Source organism: Bufo bufo, chromosome 6, assembly GCF_905171765.1.
Source record: "Bufo bufo chromosome 6, aBufBuf1.1, whole genome shotgun sequence".
In the NCBI taxonomy this organism is placed as follows: domain Eukaryota; kingdom Metazoa; phylum Chordata; class Amphibia; order Anura; family Bufonidae; genus Bufo; species Bufo bufo.
In genome coordinates, this window is record NC_053394.1 from 215518336 (window position 1) to 215534239 (window position 15904).

General features: G+C 46.1%; 1 protein-coding gene across 7 annotated transcripts in view; it reads left to right on the forward strand.

The window, feature by feature from the left end:
* Positions 1–1392: 1392 nt before the first annotated feature.
* Positions 1393–15904, forward strand: part of ZMIZ1 (zinc finger MIZ-type containing 1) — a 356469-nt gene continuing 341957 nt past the window's right edge. For 6 of the 7 annotated variants that reach the window (XM_040438858.1, XM_040438865.1, XM_040438864.1 and 3 more), the window contains exon 1: positions 1393–1594. The gene's annotated coding sequence lies outside the window, so the exon portion shown is untranslated. Of the gene's footprint in view, positions 1595–1626; positions 1770–15904 lie in introns of those variants that run through there. The other variant, XM_040438859.1, reaches the window with a different exon arrangement.

Genomic DNA, 15904 nt, shown 5'->3' on the forward strand with positions numbered 1-15904 from the left:
GTCACTGATATTGTGAGATATCCCTCTGTATTATGGGCGTGATATTGTGAGATATCACACTGTATTATGGGCTGCGATATTGTGAGATCACAGCTCATAATACAGTGTGATATCTCACAATATCGCAGCCCATAATACAGTGTGATATATGTCAGTGATATTGTGAGATATCCCTCTGTATTATAGGCGTGATATTGTGAGATATCACACTGTATTATGGACTGCGATATGTCACTGATATTGTAAGATATCCCTCTGTATTATGGGCTGCGATATTGTGAGATATCACACTGTATTATGGGCTGCGATATGTCAGTGATATTGTGAGATATTACACTGCATTATGGGCTGCGATATGTCAGCGATATTGTGAGATATAACTCTGTATTATAGGCTGCGATATTGTGAGATATCACCCTGCATTATGGGCTGCAATATGCCAGTGATATTGTAAGATATTACACTGTATTATGGACTACGATATGTCAGCAATATTGTGAGTTATCACACTGTATTATGGGCTGCGATATTGTGAGATATTACACTGTATTATGGGCTGCAATATGCCAGTGATATTGTGAGATATCACTCTGTAACATGGGCTGCGATATGTCAGCGATATTGTGAGATATCACACTGCATTATGGGCTGCAATATGTCAGTGATATTGTGAGATATCACACTGCATTATGGGCTGCAATATGTCAGTGATATTGTGAGATATCACACTGTATTATGGGCTGCAATATGCCAGTAATATTGTGAGATATCACACTGCATTATGGGCTGCGATATGTCAGCGATATTGTGAGATATCACACTGCATTATGGGCTGCGATATGTCAGCGATATTGTGAGATATCACACTGTATTATGGGCTGCGATATGCCAGTGATATTGTGAGATATCACACTGTATTATGGGCTGCGATATGTCAGCGATATTGTGAGATATCACACTGCATTATGGGCTGCGATATGTCAGCGATATTGTGAGATCACTGTATTATGGGCTGTGATATTGTGAGATCACTGTATTATGGGCTGTGATATTGTGAGATCACTGTATCATGGGCTGCGATATTGTGAGATATTACACTATTATGAGCTGCGATATTGAGATATCACCCTGCATTATGGGCTACGGTGACACTATGATATAGTGAGACTTGAGCAGCTGCATTCAGTGTGTACGGCTCCTGTAGCCGCGGGATTCCCTGGCCGCTGTGCACACGGTGATTACTCCGCTCCTCACCTGATGCAGTGAGAGGAGTCCAGCTCCAGTCCTGTCGTGCAGTCCTCCTCCGGATCCAGGCACAGAGCAGGCGCACAGCCCGGGTTTTCCCGCCCACCGGCAGGCATGGTAATAGAATAGGCTATGTAATTTGACACTTCAACTTACTGTGCTCCCTGCTAGTTGATTCACTTACTCACCCACTAACACTGAGCTCCTTTTACTGTCTGTGGGCTAAAAAGGGACGGAAAGCGCCAGGAATAAGGGGGAGGAAGTGCAGTGCCAGGCTGAGATGTGCCCACCACACCAGGGGATATTGTGCATGGGCTGACTGGGCTAGCCGCTCTTCTGCTTTCAGCTGGTAAGTTTCCTGTCTCGCCTCACACCTCACTGAGAGGCTCTCACAAACAATGGATCATGGAAGGACTGTGGAGGATCCTGTGGAAGGACACGTTGTGTGTGTGTGCTCCGGCGGGGCACGCTAGGCATCCAGCCTGCAGGAGGGCACCACAGCGCTGGGCATCCTGCTGCCATAGGTAAACTTGCTCCTGGCGCCTTGTACACGGGGAGAAGGATCTGATTTAGCGCTTTGTTGTGATGTGCAGATGATTGTGAGCTCGCTGGGCAAGCTCATGGAGTGCCCGGGAGACGATGCATTAACCTGTGCTGTGCTGGAGTGAACCAGGAGGTCACAATGGGGAGGTTGTGTAGGATGTGGACATGGCTGCCTCGCATTGTGGTGGCAATGCTTCCCCAGATCTCAGGTGCAGTATTGGGATGTGCAGATGTCCCGATAAACCAGCACGACAGGGGGAGAGGATCTGAATAGGAACTCTGGGAGGGGGGAGGGATTCCTATCCGTGTGGGATTTAGTTGCCTCAAGAAATGCTCCCTTTAAAACACTTAAGGAATGTGTGCTGCCCCCCAACACTTAACAGGAGTGTGTCCTCTGGAACAGCCGCCTTGGAGAAAGAAAGAGAAAAAAGTTTCATCCAAACTTTAAATTGGAAACTGATTTAAAAGTTTAGTGGAATAAAATAATCCCCACTTGGCCTGCACTTTCTAACTTTTCTCCTAGCAAGCCAGCTGATAGATACTGGTGAGAACACTCCCCTAATGTCTGCAGTCCCTGCCTGCCTGGCTTTAACCCTGTGTGCCCAAAAATGCTCCTACCCTTCCAGTATGGAATCTGTCTTACAGTGAGAACATGTACGGCCATTGTAGTAATGAATGATGGTGTATGTGTGGTTTCTATGGTTGGGAGACCTCACACCAGAAGCAAAATGCATTACTTTGCCTTGTTAGAGTGCTGCTGGATGGCATCATTATTTCATTATGCTAAATGGCTGCAAGGAAGGCATGAGAGCGCTTGTTTAATGCTTTATGTTGGTAGTAGTAGTAATAATACAAAACCATTATTTTTAAAGATTATTTAGATATTTTTATTTACTTTTTTACTCTAGAAAAGGCTTAATATTTTACTTTATTATTGTATTTTATTTTATGGTATGCAGTTTGCTGTATTTATCTAATGTAATTGCCTACTACACACTCCTGTACGGTGCCACCAGAAGACTGAATGGTATTCTGCTGCTTCACTACATAATGGCTGTGTGGTGCCAAAGGAATAGCTTTTCTCCTTTTACTCCTAGACCTCAGTGTAGCTGGTGCTCTGACTGCTTTCTCAAAGCCTTGACATGAGAAAGGAGGATTTAACTTGGCAGCCTGAACAAATGCTCTTTCAGAGGTTTCCAAAGAGATGGTATGAAAGCGGTGAAGGAGAATAACCAAGTATATATATATATATATATATATATATATATATATATATATATATATATAATTTTTTTTTTTTAGTTTTTTTATATATAAAAAAAAAAAGAAATATTGGTCTCTATTCAAGTGGCGCGATAGGAAGTGGACACTGAATGCGCCTTCGGGAGCAGAAGATTCCTCTTATGTAGCTTGGAGGCACCCTCTATTTTACTTTATTTTTTAAGGAAATTGACTGGAATTCTTGCCTTACCTGGACTTGTCTGCTGGGCTGTAAGTACATTAGATACAGACTGGCTATTTCCATGTTGTGCTGGCAGCAAAATTCATGTGACCGTACAAGAAATCTAGAAATCTGCTTTTCATTGCATGTGCCTTTCTATTTGCTTAGCACCAATTGAAACGTCTGTTTGCTGTCATGGGAGTACATGTGGCTAGCTGTATTTCTTATGTAAGAGAGTTGGGCTATGTTCACCCCATGTTTGTTTGGGACATAAGCCTATAGGGCCCTTTAAGGCTGTGTTCACACTGTGCGGCAGTGATGCAGTTTTCAGAAGTTGCTGCAAAAGTGCTGTTTTGTTGGTCTTTTGGGAAAATCGCAATGTGGTCCCGACACGTGAACATAGCCCACTATCCATGTATTTGTAAGGCCGTGTTTATGCAGATTCCTTAAAAATTGACTGGAAGAATATGTAGCTCCCTCGATGACGTCAGCAGGGTCCCTCATGTGACAGATCTGGCATTACATCATGGTTTTCGTTATGACTGGAAGCTATGAGGCAGCTACAAACCGAACCACAAAAAGGGCACGGGTGCCCGCGCTCGTAATCCCCAACTTCATGTAGCAAATCTCCTCTACAAGATGCAGAAAATTGACGCTTGTTGTGTTTTATAATATCTGCCTCGTGACAGTTTATTTAGTAGATTTTCTTTTTTGGATTTTATTCCTTGAAACATGAGGGGTGAAATCTGCAGCGGAAACATTTCCACCCATGAGCTGGTACTAGAATGGAGAGAGTTCTCGTTTTGGCTTAAAATGATGTGAAATATGTGTCATGATAGACGCCAACGGTCAGTAAGAACCACTCACGTGGCTTCTGTTTTGGATCCAGAGAGGGAATGGATTATATCCAAAAACTTCTCACTTTTTTGTGTAGATTTACTAAGAATCTAAAACCATGACTTAAGGGTACTTTCATACTAGTGTTATTCTTTTCCGGCATTGAGTTCCATCCTAGGGGCTCAATACCGGAAAAGAACTGATCAGTTTTATCCCCATGTATTCTGAATGGAGAGCAATCCGTTCAGGATGCATCAGGATGTCTTCAGTTCAGTATTTTTGCCTTTTCAGGATGGAGATAATATCGCAGCATGCTACGGTTTTATCTCCGGCCTAAAATTCGGAACACTTGCCGGAATGCCGTAATTTTTTCCCCATTGACATGCATTATTACCGGATCCGGCCCAGAGTGTTCCGGCAAAACAGATCTGGCAGTGCGGTCTGCGCATGCTCAGACCGCAAAAAAAATGTGAAAAAAATAAATGCCGGATCTGTTTTTCCAGAGAGATGGATCGGGGTCCGATCCGTCTGACAAATGCCATCGGTTTGCATGCGTTTTGACGGATCCGGCAGGGAGTTCCGGCGACGGAAATGCCTGCCGGAATCCTCTGCCGCAAGTGTGAAAGTACCCTAAGGCCTCATACACACCACTGTGTGCGTATTGGGGTCCACAAACCTTGTGCAATCCATGTTTTTCTCACTCCCGTTACTAGAAATGACTGTATGGACCAGAATAGGACATATTCTATGATTTGCAGAACGGACACGCAATCTGCACAAGATGCGCATCAGACATGGATACAAAATATGGTCGCGTGCACGAACCCTGAAAAGCCGAAGTTCGTGTACCTGAAGAGTGTGGTCAAGTCATTTGAATAGATGTTTTTGGTCATTTTATTTTTAATTGTGGTTACAATTTCTTTTTAGTTGTCATAGCCGTCCATGAGCTTCCCCTCATAAGGACACTGGTTGGCTTCTGTGCCAATGTTTTTTTTATTTCCCTGCCCCCTGTTGAGGGTTGGCAGACAGGTTTTGGTGCTGTGCCTTTTTGGAGGCTGGGGTGTTTTTGTTTTATTGTGGCATCAATCTTCTGTGGTGAAGGGGGAGGAGAGACTGGTGTCCACGGAGCACGGATTCAGCTTTATGAATGACAGAAGACTTGTCCTGACCCCTTTTTTCTCTCTCTTGTGTTCAAGACTAGGATGTTGAAACACCAGCCTCCAGACAAAAGGCACATTGAGCAGCAAGGTCTGCGGCAGAGCACGTGTGACTTGGAGGCTGAATAGGGGGGTTAACGGAATTTAGCAATGTATTCCCCTGATTTAATATGCTGGTAACTCATCTGTGTAGTAGACAGGAATACACAGGATTGGGAGAATGTGCTGGCAATGGTTTCCTCCTTCATGTGGAAGAAATATATATTGTACGTTTGAGGAGAAAAGCCTCTTCCTAGTGTGCAGCCAGTAACATCTGCAGGTTCCTCAATGTTTACATCCTCCGTAAACCTTGGCCTGCTTCTTCTGTTCCTCTGTTGGGGAACCTGGGCTCTCATTGACAGATTAGATCTTCTATGTTAGTAAAAAGCGGTATATAAAACAAAACCCTGTTAGGAATTTCAGTTAATTAGAGAGGTCCTTCATGTAGTAGAGAATGGCTACAAGTGTGTCTCTCGCTGTGGAGGGCCAAGCGTTTCCATGCGTTATATGTACAGAACACTGTTTTTAATGGCAGTGGTCAGTGGGGTCCTGGCTGCTTGAAAGGGTGTCCTTTAGGACACTGTCCGGATAGGATCTTGAAAAGCCTAAAAACTGAAACGATAGTCAAGACATTCAGGGGAGTTGAAATTCTTTCGAAAGCACTAAACATGCAAGTAACCATATGTCCAGCTCCAGGGACGGCATGCCTTTACATGTATTTTTTTTGTCATTGGCAAAGCATAAGAGGATACCTAAAATGAACTGTTCAAGCGCAGCCACTGCTTCATTCACTTCTGTTTGGTCTGTTTTTTTTACTGAAGACTGATAGGAGATGCTCTTGAAAACACGGATTCCTCAAGGATGATAAATGGACACGGAAATGTAAACAAGGCCTTAGAAGCAGAATAAAGTGTCCCACAGAAGCGCCATATCACTGCCGTGCCCATGAGCCCTTATAAAGTGTGTATGTTTGTGCAGTGAATTCTCATGGTACAGATGCAAAGTCTTGGAGTACAGCTCCTGTTTCTAATTTCATACTAATGTAGCTTCTTTAGGCTACTTTCACACTCGCGTTTTGAACGGATGCGCCATGGACGGATCCGTTCAGATAATATAATCGTCTGCATCCGTTCCGAACGGATACGTTTGTATTATCTGTAACACAGCCAAGACCATTGAAAGTCAATGGAGGACGGATCCGTTTTCTATTGTGTCAGTGAAAACGGATCCATCCCCATTGTCTTACATTGTATGTCAGGATCAGGATGGATCCGTTTGGCTCTGTTTCGTCAGACGGACACAAAGTAGCGTTTTGGTGTCCGCCTCCAAAGCGGAACGGAGCCAAACTGATGCATTCTGAGCGGATCCTTATCCGTTCAGAATGCATTAAGGGCAAATCGGATCCGTTTTGGACCGCTTGTGAGAGCCCTGAACGGATCTCAGAAACGGAAAGCCAGAACGCCAGTGTGAAAGTAGCCTTAAATTTACATGGTCTCATCTACTAAAAGATACACTATAGCATGCGATTTTAAGGTATCTGACATATAAATGATGTCACTAAGAGTATATCTCATGCTACTGTTGGCGGTATTATATCAGTCTGTGTTGTGCTGCATAATAAGGCATTTCCCTGTACGACAGCACTCGGTGATTGCATTGACACTGTGTACGGAGTTCTCTCCTAGAATTGTAGTATGGCATTCCACCTTTTTAATGTAACAGATTCATACAAAATCCATGAGAAAAAATGGCTATAGTATATAAAATTGTATTCCTTTTTTTTTTTTTTTTTTTATGCATATGGCTTATTTGTTGCAATGTAATATTGGTGGAATTCTTAGGTGGAACACCTGAGATAGTGGTGTACATTTTTACAACACATTTAGGGTCCGTTCACACATCCGTGTGTGTTTTGCGGATCCGCAAAACATGGACAGCGGCAATGTGCGTTCCGAATTTTGTGGACCGCACATTGCCGACACTAATATAATATGGCTATTCTTGTCCGAAATTGCAGACAAGAATAGGATATGTTCTATTTTTATCGGGAACGGAATTGCGGACCCGGAGAAATGAATGGGTCCGCAATTCCGTTCCGCAAAATGCAGAACGAAATTACGGACGTGTAAATGGACCCTAAAAGAGGACCTTTCATGGTTTTTATTTATTCTAGGCTGCCAGCCTGCCTGTTTTAAAAAATATGGCTGCTGTGCCCCCCTGTAGTTTTCCCGCTCAGTATGTTAAGGCCTCATGCACACAACAGTATTTTTTCACGGTCATCAAAATGGGGTTCCGTTGATCCGTTGCCGTGTGTCTTCCTTGATTTTTGGAGGATCACCAGACATGAAAAGTGAAAAAAAAATCTAAGTCAAGTTTGCCTTGCAAATGATATGAAAAAAACTGACACGGATCACGGACGCGGATGCCAATCTTGTGTGCCTCTGTGTTTTTTCACGGACCCATTGACTTGAATGGGTCTGCGAACCGTTGTCCGTGAAAAAAATAGGATAGGTCATATTTTTTTCACGTACTGGAAACACGGATCACGGATGCATTTTCCGAGTTTTCAATGGACCCATTGAAAGTCAATGGGCCCGCAGAAAATCATGGAAAACTGAACACAACAACGGTCGTGTGAATTAGGCCTAATACTGAGCATCAGTACAAGGAGGAAGAGACACCAGAGTTTCTCAATGGGCATCTCCTTCTCCCTGTGCCGTGCCGCGATCCAATCACAGCGGAGAGCGTCACAGCCAGGGAGAAGGTGAGCTGTTTTTTCTCCCTGGCTGTGATCCTCTCTGCTGTGAGTGGATCATGGCACAGCACAGGGAGAAGGAGATGCCCATTGAGAAACTGCAGGGGGGCACAGGAGCAATATAAAAAACGGGTAGGGTGACAGCATCAGCCTCCTTAAGTAAAGGTATTTATCTAGAATAAAAAAAAACATGAAAGTTCCGCTTTAAAGGGGTTTCCCAGAGTTTTTTTCATATTTTTATTTATTTACTGATGACCTATCCCTTGGATTGGTCATCAGTATCTGATCGGTGGGGTTCTGACACGTGTAACCCCCGCCGATCAGCTGTTTCAGAAGGCAGTAGTGCTGTGGCCTACTCCAGCTTTGTCTAGGTCATGTGATGTCATGTTCATTGGTCACATGGCTTAGACCAGTGATGGCTCACCTCTGGTGTTCTGCCAGATTCCTATACCTTGGCAGAATGCTATACCCGGAAGTGACGCGGCCGCACCGGAATCTTAGGCCTCTTTCACACGAGCGTGACAAATTAGGTCCGGGTGTGTTCAGTGAAACTCGCACCATTTTGCAAGCAAGTTCAGTCAGTTTTGTCTGCGATTACGTTCAGTTGTTTAGTTTTTTTAATGCGTGGGCGCAATGCGTTTTTCACGCGCGTGATAAAAAAACTGAAGGTTTACAAACAACATCTCCTAGCTACCATCAGTGAAAAACGCACTGCATCTGCACTTGCTTGCAGGTCAGGCCAGCACCTCGAAGGCGTAAAGGGCAAGCTCAGGGCATGTGCCCAATTTGGAGACCCAGAAGTTGAATGGGGCAGACCCATCAGTACATGTAGGCGTGTGTACACATACTGTTCCACCATGCTGCCTCCTGCTAAGACGTTCCATATCAGCTGGTGGTGCTGGTTGTTGTGGCGTGCTGACAAAGCTTTTCCACATTTTGACCATGCTGACCCTCCCTTCTGAGGTGTTTTGCGGTGCTGGCGACTTTTTCCTCCTTGGCGACTTCTTCGTGCCTTCGCCTTATGCTTCCACTGAGCCCCCAGTGTCAGATGGGAATGCCATCAGCAGCGTGTCTACCAGTGTGCGCTTGTACTCGCGCATCTTCCGATCACTCTCCAGTGACTGAATTAAGGATGGCACGTTGTCCTTGTAGCGGGGATCCAGCAGGGTGGCCACCCAGTAATCAGCACTGGTTAGAATGTGGGCAACTCGGCGGTCGTTGCGCAGGCACTGCAGCATGTAGTCGCTCATGTGTGCCAGGCTGCCCAGAGGCAATGACAAGCTGTCCTCTGTGGGAGGTGTATCGTCTGTGTCCTCTGTATCCCCCCAACCACGCTCCAGTGATGCTTTGGGTGCCACCCTGCTGTGAACACGGTTCCTCCTCTTCATCATTATTCTCTTCATTCTCCAGAACTGTGCCGTGGCTGGACAATTGTGTACCTGGCCTCTGTTGGTGCAGGAACCCACCCTCCGAGCCACTTGTGAATGACTGGCCTGATAACCGTGGGAATGATTCCTTTCTCCTCCTCTTCCTTCTGTGCCACATCCTCTTCCATCATCGCCCGAAGCGTTTTTTCAAGGAGACATAGAAGTGGGATAGTAACGCTGAGGGCTGCGTCATCGGCACTGGCCATGTTGGTGGAGTACTCGAAACAGCGCAACACGGGACACATGTCCCGCATGGAGGCCCACTCGGTGGTGAAGTGCTGTTCTGCAGAGCGACTCACCCGTGCGTGCTGCAGCTGAAACTCCACTATCGCCTGCTGCTCGCACAGTCTCTCCAGCATGTGCAAGGTGGAGTTCTACCTTGTGGGCACGTCACATATGAGGCAGTGAGCGGGAAGAACGAAGTTACGCTGCAGCGCTGACATGCGAGCAGCAGCCGGGTGAGAACACCGAAAGCGCGCACAGACGGACCGCACTTTTTGCAGCAGCTCTGACATATCGTAATTTTTCAGGAACCTTTGCACCACCAAATTCAGCACATGCGCCAGGCAAGGGATGTGCGTCAAACCGGCTAGGCCCAGAGCTGCTACGAGATTTCGCCCATTATTGCACACTACCAGGCCGGGCTTAAGGCTCTGGCACCAACCACTCGTCGGTCTGTTGTTCCATGCCCGTCCACAGCTCCTGCGGGGTGTGGGTTTTTCCCCCCAAACAGATGAGTTTCCAAACAGCCTGCTGTCGTTTTCCCCAGGGTGTGCTAAAGTTGGTGGAGGTGTTACGCTGACCAGATGAGGAGGAGGCAACAGGAGGCAAAGAGAAACGTCCTGCAATCCTCGGTGGCGGAAGGACATGCGCCAAACTGCTATCCGCCTTAGGCCCAGCTGCCACTGCATTTACCCAGTTTGCAGTTAGGGAGATATAATGTCCCTGCCTGTCCTTACTGGTCCACGTATCGGTGGTTATGTGGACCTTGCCACAGATGGCGTTCCACAATGCACACCTAATTTGTCCGCCACTTGGTTGTGCAGGGCGGGGATGGCTCGCCTTGAAAAGTAGTGGCGGCTGGGAACCACGTACTGTGGGACAGCCACCGCCATAAGTTTTTTTTTTTTTTTTTTTTTTTTTTAAAGTCTCTGTCTCCACCAGACAGGACAGCATTTCAAAGGCCAGTAATTTTAAAATGCTGGCATTCAGGGCCAGGGATCGCGGGTGGGTAGGGGGGTACTTCCTCTTACTCTCCAGTGTTTGGAAGATGGACAGCTGAACGCTTCCATGGCGCATTGTGGAGATGCTTGGTGACCTTGACGGACGTGGTGGCTTTGCTGCCACACCCTCTGTTTGCGGGGTGGCAGGTGCCACTGTCACTCCAGAAGGGGAGGAAGAGGCCGAGACTGCAGCAACCAGGAGCCAGAGACCTTTCTTGGTTTTTGAGGTGTCTACTCCACTGCAGCTCGTGCTTTGCACTTAGATGCCTGGTCATGCAGGTGGTGCTCAGGTTTAGAACGTTTATGCCTCGCCTCAGGCTCTGATTGCACAGCGTGCAAACCACTCGTGTCTTGTCGTCAGCACATTGTCTGAAGAACTGCCACACTAAGGAACTTTTTGGAGCTAGCTTTGGTGTGCTTAGTCCCTTGGTGCGGTGGGCAGTAGCAGGCGTACTGGCTGGGGGACGGCCACTCTGCTTTTCACACTGCTCCCTCTTTTGCTGTGCGGCTGGTGCTGTGTGACCACCACCTCCTCCGAACTGCACACGTCACTCGCGTGACCTTGATTCCATGTGGGGTCGAGGACCTCATCGTCTTCCACATCATCTTCCACCCAGTCTTCACCCCTGCCCTCCTTGCCGGTCTGCACACTGCAGAAAGCCCCAGCAGTTGACACCTGTGTTTAGTCATCATCAGATATGTGCCGTGGTGGTCCTCCCATGTCCACATCCTGAGACATAAGTGGTTGGGCATCAGTACACTCAATCTCTTCAACTTCTGGAGCAGGGCTATGTGGACGGCCCTCAGAAACCCTGCCAGCAGAGTCATCAAATAGCATAAGAGACTGCTGCATGACTTGGGGTGAGGTGAAAGACAGATGCCTATGGGCTGCAGGTGCCAATTCTGCGCTTTCAGCAGGGGACTGGGTGGGAGACAATGTGAAGGAACTGGAGGCACTGTCAGCCACCCAATCTACTACCACCTGTACTTGGTCTGGCCTCACCATTCGTACACCGGTATTCGGGCCTGCAAAATAACGCTGAACGTTCTGTCGCCTACGTGCACCTGAGGAAGGTGTTTCATTTGGGCGTGTAACTGGCACAGATCGACCATGTCCTTTCCCTGCAACTGGAGCTCCACCAACCCCAGCAGCACCATGACCAGGGCCATTGTCCCTTATTTGATGCTCTCCTCATTCTTTGAGGTCACCCACTGAACTAACAGACAGATTATATTTTCCCTGTCACGTATGCAGTGCAGATGTACTTCACACAATAAATGGGTATATGACGTGCACCTAATTAACAGACGGATTTACTATTATATTTGTGCGTCAGGGGTACAATGTTGCATTGCACCCACAAAAAAATCGCACTAACACTGACCCTCACTTAAGCTGCCTGTTTTCTGTCACTTTACTACTGAGAGCTGATGGGCAGTGCTACGTGTGATCCAGCTTATATAGAGGCTGAGTCACATGATGCATCGGCCAGTCACAGCCATGCCATTAGTAGGCATGGCTGTGATGGCTTCTAAGGGCACACAGCTTAAAAGCTTGTTGATTGGCTGCCCTGCAGCCTTTCAACAAGCTTTATTAAATGCCCGAACACCGAACTCGATCCCAAACTTTTCCGGCAAAGTTCGGATTCGGGTCCGGGTACCAAAAATCGTAAAGTTGGGTACTTTACAGTTCGGGTTCGCTCAACACTACTGATGACCTATCGAGAGGATAGGTCATCAGTAAAATAAAACTCATGGAAAAGCCCTTTAAGGGGGAATTTATTTGACGTCTGTATTGGCATATTTTAAACCAAGTGTATCAAATGTCGCGTGTTTGATAAATTTGGTGCATCTTTAATACTACTCCCATATTTTTTTCTTTTTTACACCATCCCATTACTGGAATGAATTTCCGACTTTTTTTATTTTTTTATTTTTTACGCTGAAGTGAAACAAGTTAACATAGCTAACCACACCCACTTTCTCAGCCTCTATTCAAAACTGGATTGGATGGTAAGAAATTTAAAGAGGACCTTTCACTTGTAAAAACAATGTGAACTAAGTATGCTGACATATAGAGCGGCGCCCGGGGATCTCACTGCACTTACTATTATCCCCGGGCGCTGCTCCGTTCTCCCGTTATGCCCTCCGGTACCTTTGCTCTGTAAGTTATGGTAGGCGGTGTCATCCTTTGTCCTGTGGGCGTCTCCTTCTCCTAGGCTGCAGCGCTGGCCAATCGCAGCGCAGAGCTCACAGCCTGGGAGTTTTTTTTTCTCCCATGCTGTGAGCTGTGCGCTGCTATTGGCCAGCACTACAGCCTAGGAGAAGGAGACGCCCACAGGACAAAGGAAGACACCGCCTACCATAACTTACAGAGCAAAGGTACCGGAGGGCATAACGGGAGAACGGAGCAGCGCCCGGGGATAATAGTAAGTGCAGTGAGATCCCCGGGCGCCGCTCTATATGTCGGCATACTTAGTTCACATTGTTTTTACAAGTGAAAGGTCCTCTTTAAGTTTTTGTGCAAGTGAGGCCAAAAATTTTATAAGCACATGACTGTATTTTTAGTCCATGACTAATCCACATTTTTTTGCAGACCATACACTGGCCCATTCATTTCTATGGGTCCACAAAACAAAAAAAAGGAACGGAACGCGTCTGTAATCCGTGTGCTGGCCGCATCCATATGTCGATCCTGCAAATGATAGAACATGTCCTGTTCTTGTCCGTTTTGGGGACAAGAAGAGCCATGTCTATAAATGGGACCGAGAAAAGTGTAGCTTGCACAAAGAAGGCATTTATATTTTGCGTATCTGCGGTTTGTGGACCACAAAACCTATAAGTCTGTCTGTAGGAGAGCTTACATATAGTAATCATTTCCTGTATATGCGGATAAGCGATCGCTACTGTGTACCCATACAGAATCATGTTTGCGGACAGCAGAACCTTGTGTACACTTGCGTAGATGTGTAGCCAGCCTAGAAATTAAGATTTTTGGGAGCCAGTTGAAAGATTTGATCACCCAATGAATGATCGTTGGCAGATTCATCAGGTGATTGGCGGCACAGTTATCGGGAACAAGTCTTTCTACAAATGCTCACGCTCATCCCAAGGATCACCAGCTGTCTGAAGATGCGCCATATGCATCAGATTAGCGTAGGCTAGATTATATGATTGGTGCTAGGCTAAACACTTTTGTCTAACATAGTACTGCCTATTGGGGCAACACCCCCTTCCAATTTCACCCCATTCCACACAGCCAGACCTCTCAGCGGACGAGGCTCATTGGATGCTTCTTAAATATGTCTAAAATGAGATGAGCCAAGTTTTGACACAAATTTTGTTATAATTCAGGAGTATCCCAAGTAATAAATATGGATGATTGTGTGCCAAAAGCAAACTAAAAATGCCTCAAGTTTACTACGTATACCATTAAACAGGTCAAGGATCAGGGCAATTTTTGAGGATCAGCATTCTTAGGAATGCTCCTTCCCTATAATTGCCGCATATTATTGATTGCCTGATTCGGTTGAACCGGTATCGGTGTTTTGCCAATTGCAGAATAGATCCGATCATGTGCATGGGGCCTAAACCTTTCTTAGTGGGGAGATAAGCTGCTGCCAGAGGAGTCTGACCGTGGGTTTCTTCTCTCCCATTCATTACTTATGCACTGTGAGCCAAGTATGCATGTGTATGGGAGGATCAGGAGAAATATTGCCCGACAGCTCTTTATGTATACGACCTACTTCAATTTATAGTCTTTATTAGACATAATTAGTAAATAGTTTCCAGAGTTTGCTAGAGGCTCATACAATGGCTTATAGAAGTCAAGTGCACCACTCCTAAAGCTCTAGGAGCACCAGTCAGAAGGAAGTACATAGGCATCCGAAGCATTGGCTACCTGGCTCCTGGGATTTGTCTAGGTTTGGTAAAGTCAAATATATAGGAAGCAAGCATCACAGTAAAATGTGCACAGCTCTGTGTGAAGTGCCAACCGCTGTGTAAGAATGGTTTCCTATTACAAGCCCAGGCTGGGCTCGTCTTGGTAGGGTCAGTGGTTATCTTGATCTAAGAAGTGGCAGGTCTGTAAACCCCACTCCTCCTCCCTCTAGCCTGCGGTGTTTCTTCCCTGGGGAAATCTCTGAAATCCGACCCAGTAACCAGCTGTCTGTTGTGTGGCTGAGAGTCAGGTCCCTTTTCTGCTTCTTTACTTTGGTTAGGCTTCTCTAGGCCATGCAATGTCATGCAAATAACGTCGCTTTTTGCTTTCCTGGGTTACACTATAATCAAAGGAGTGAGGTGTGACCTCTTTGGCCAGAGTAGAGTTTGAGCAGAGAGCTCTGTGGTCGGTCTCTCTGGATTTCTGTGGCCAGCGACCCGTTATGTGGTGTTGGCTACATTCACGTCTCGCATCGTGCCTTAGATTTTACATGCTGGGGTTTATGTGTAAAAAATGGTCTTGTGATCATTTATTGTGAGACACTTTGAGCTTATGTTGTTTCTTAATTCTGTTTTCTGTATGTCCTGTTTATTACACTTGTCCCATGTAGTGTTTGAGGCTGTTGTGTGCTGGACTACTTATACCACATTAGTGAACACCCTGTCCATCCTGATCAAATAAAATCCGCATCTGATTATTCAGTATTAGAAGTGTTGCTGGTCTTGCTTAGGTTATATCCATCCCAACTTCTGTGTTTTCTCTTCTGTGCTGGGTGTCCCTGCTGGGGGAGGGGTGAGATGCTGCCTTATGCATTGTTCTGCTTCCTGACGGGAAGCAAAATCACATTTGTGACCTTTACATCCATCTGCGGGGAGAAACTGTGTGGCCTCCTCCACTAACATGGCCAAAGGAAGCAGCATCTTGTGTCTAAGCTGCGGCATTGAAATCTTTGGTGATTATTATTGCTTTATATAGCTTTTCTAGAAAGCCATGTCATGTCTACTTTCACACTAGCGTTTTTGTTTTCCGGTATTGAGTTCTGTCCTAGGGGCTCAATACCGGAAAGAACTGATCAGTTTTATCCTAATGCATTCTGAATGGAGAGCAATCCGTTCAGGATACATCAGTTACGTTTTTTGTATGGAGAAAATCCCACAGCTTGCTGCAGTTTTCTCTCCTGCTAAAAATAACAAACACTTGCCGGAATGCCGGATCTGACATTAATTTACATTGAAGTGTATTAGTGCCAAATCCAGCATTAAGTGTTCTGGCAAAACGGATCCGGCTTTCCGGTCTG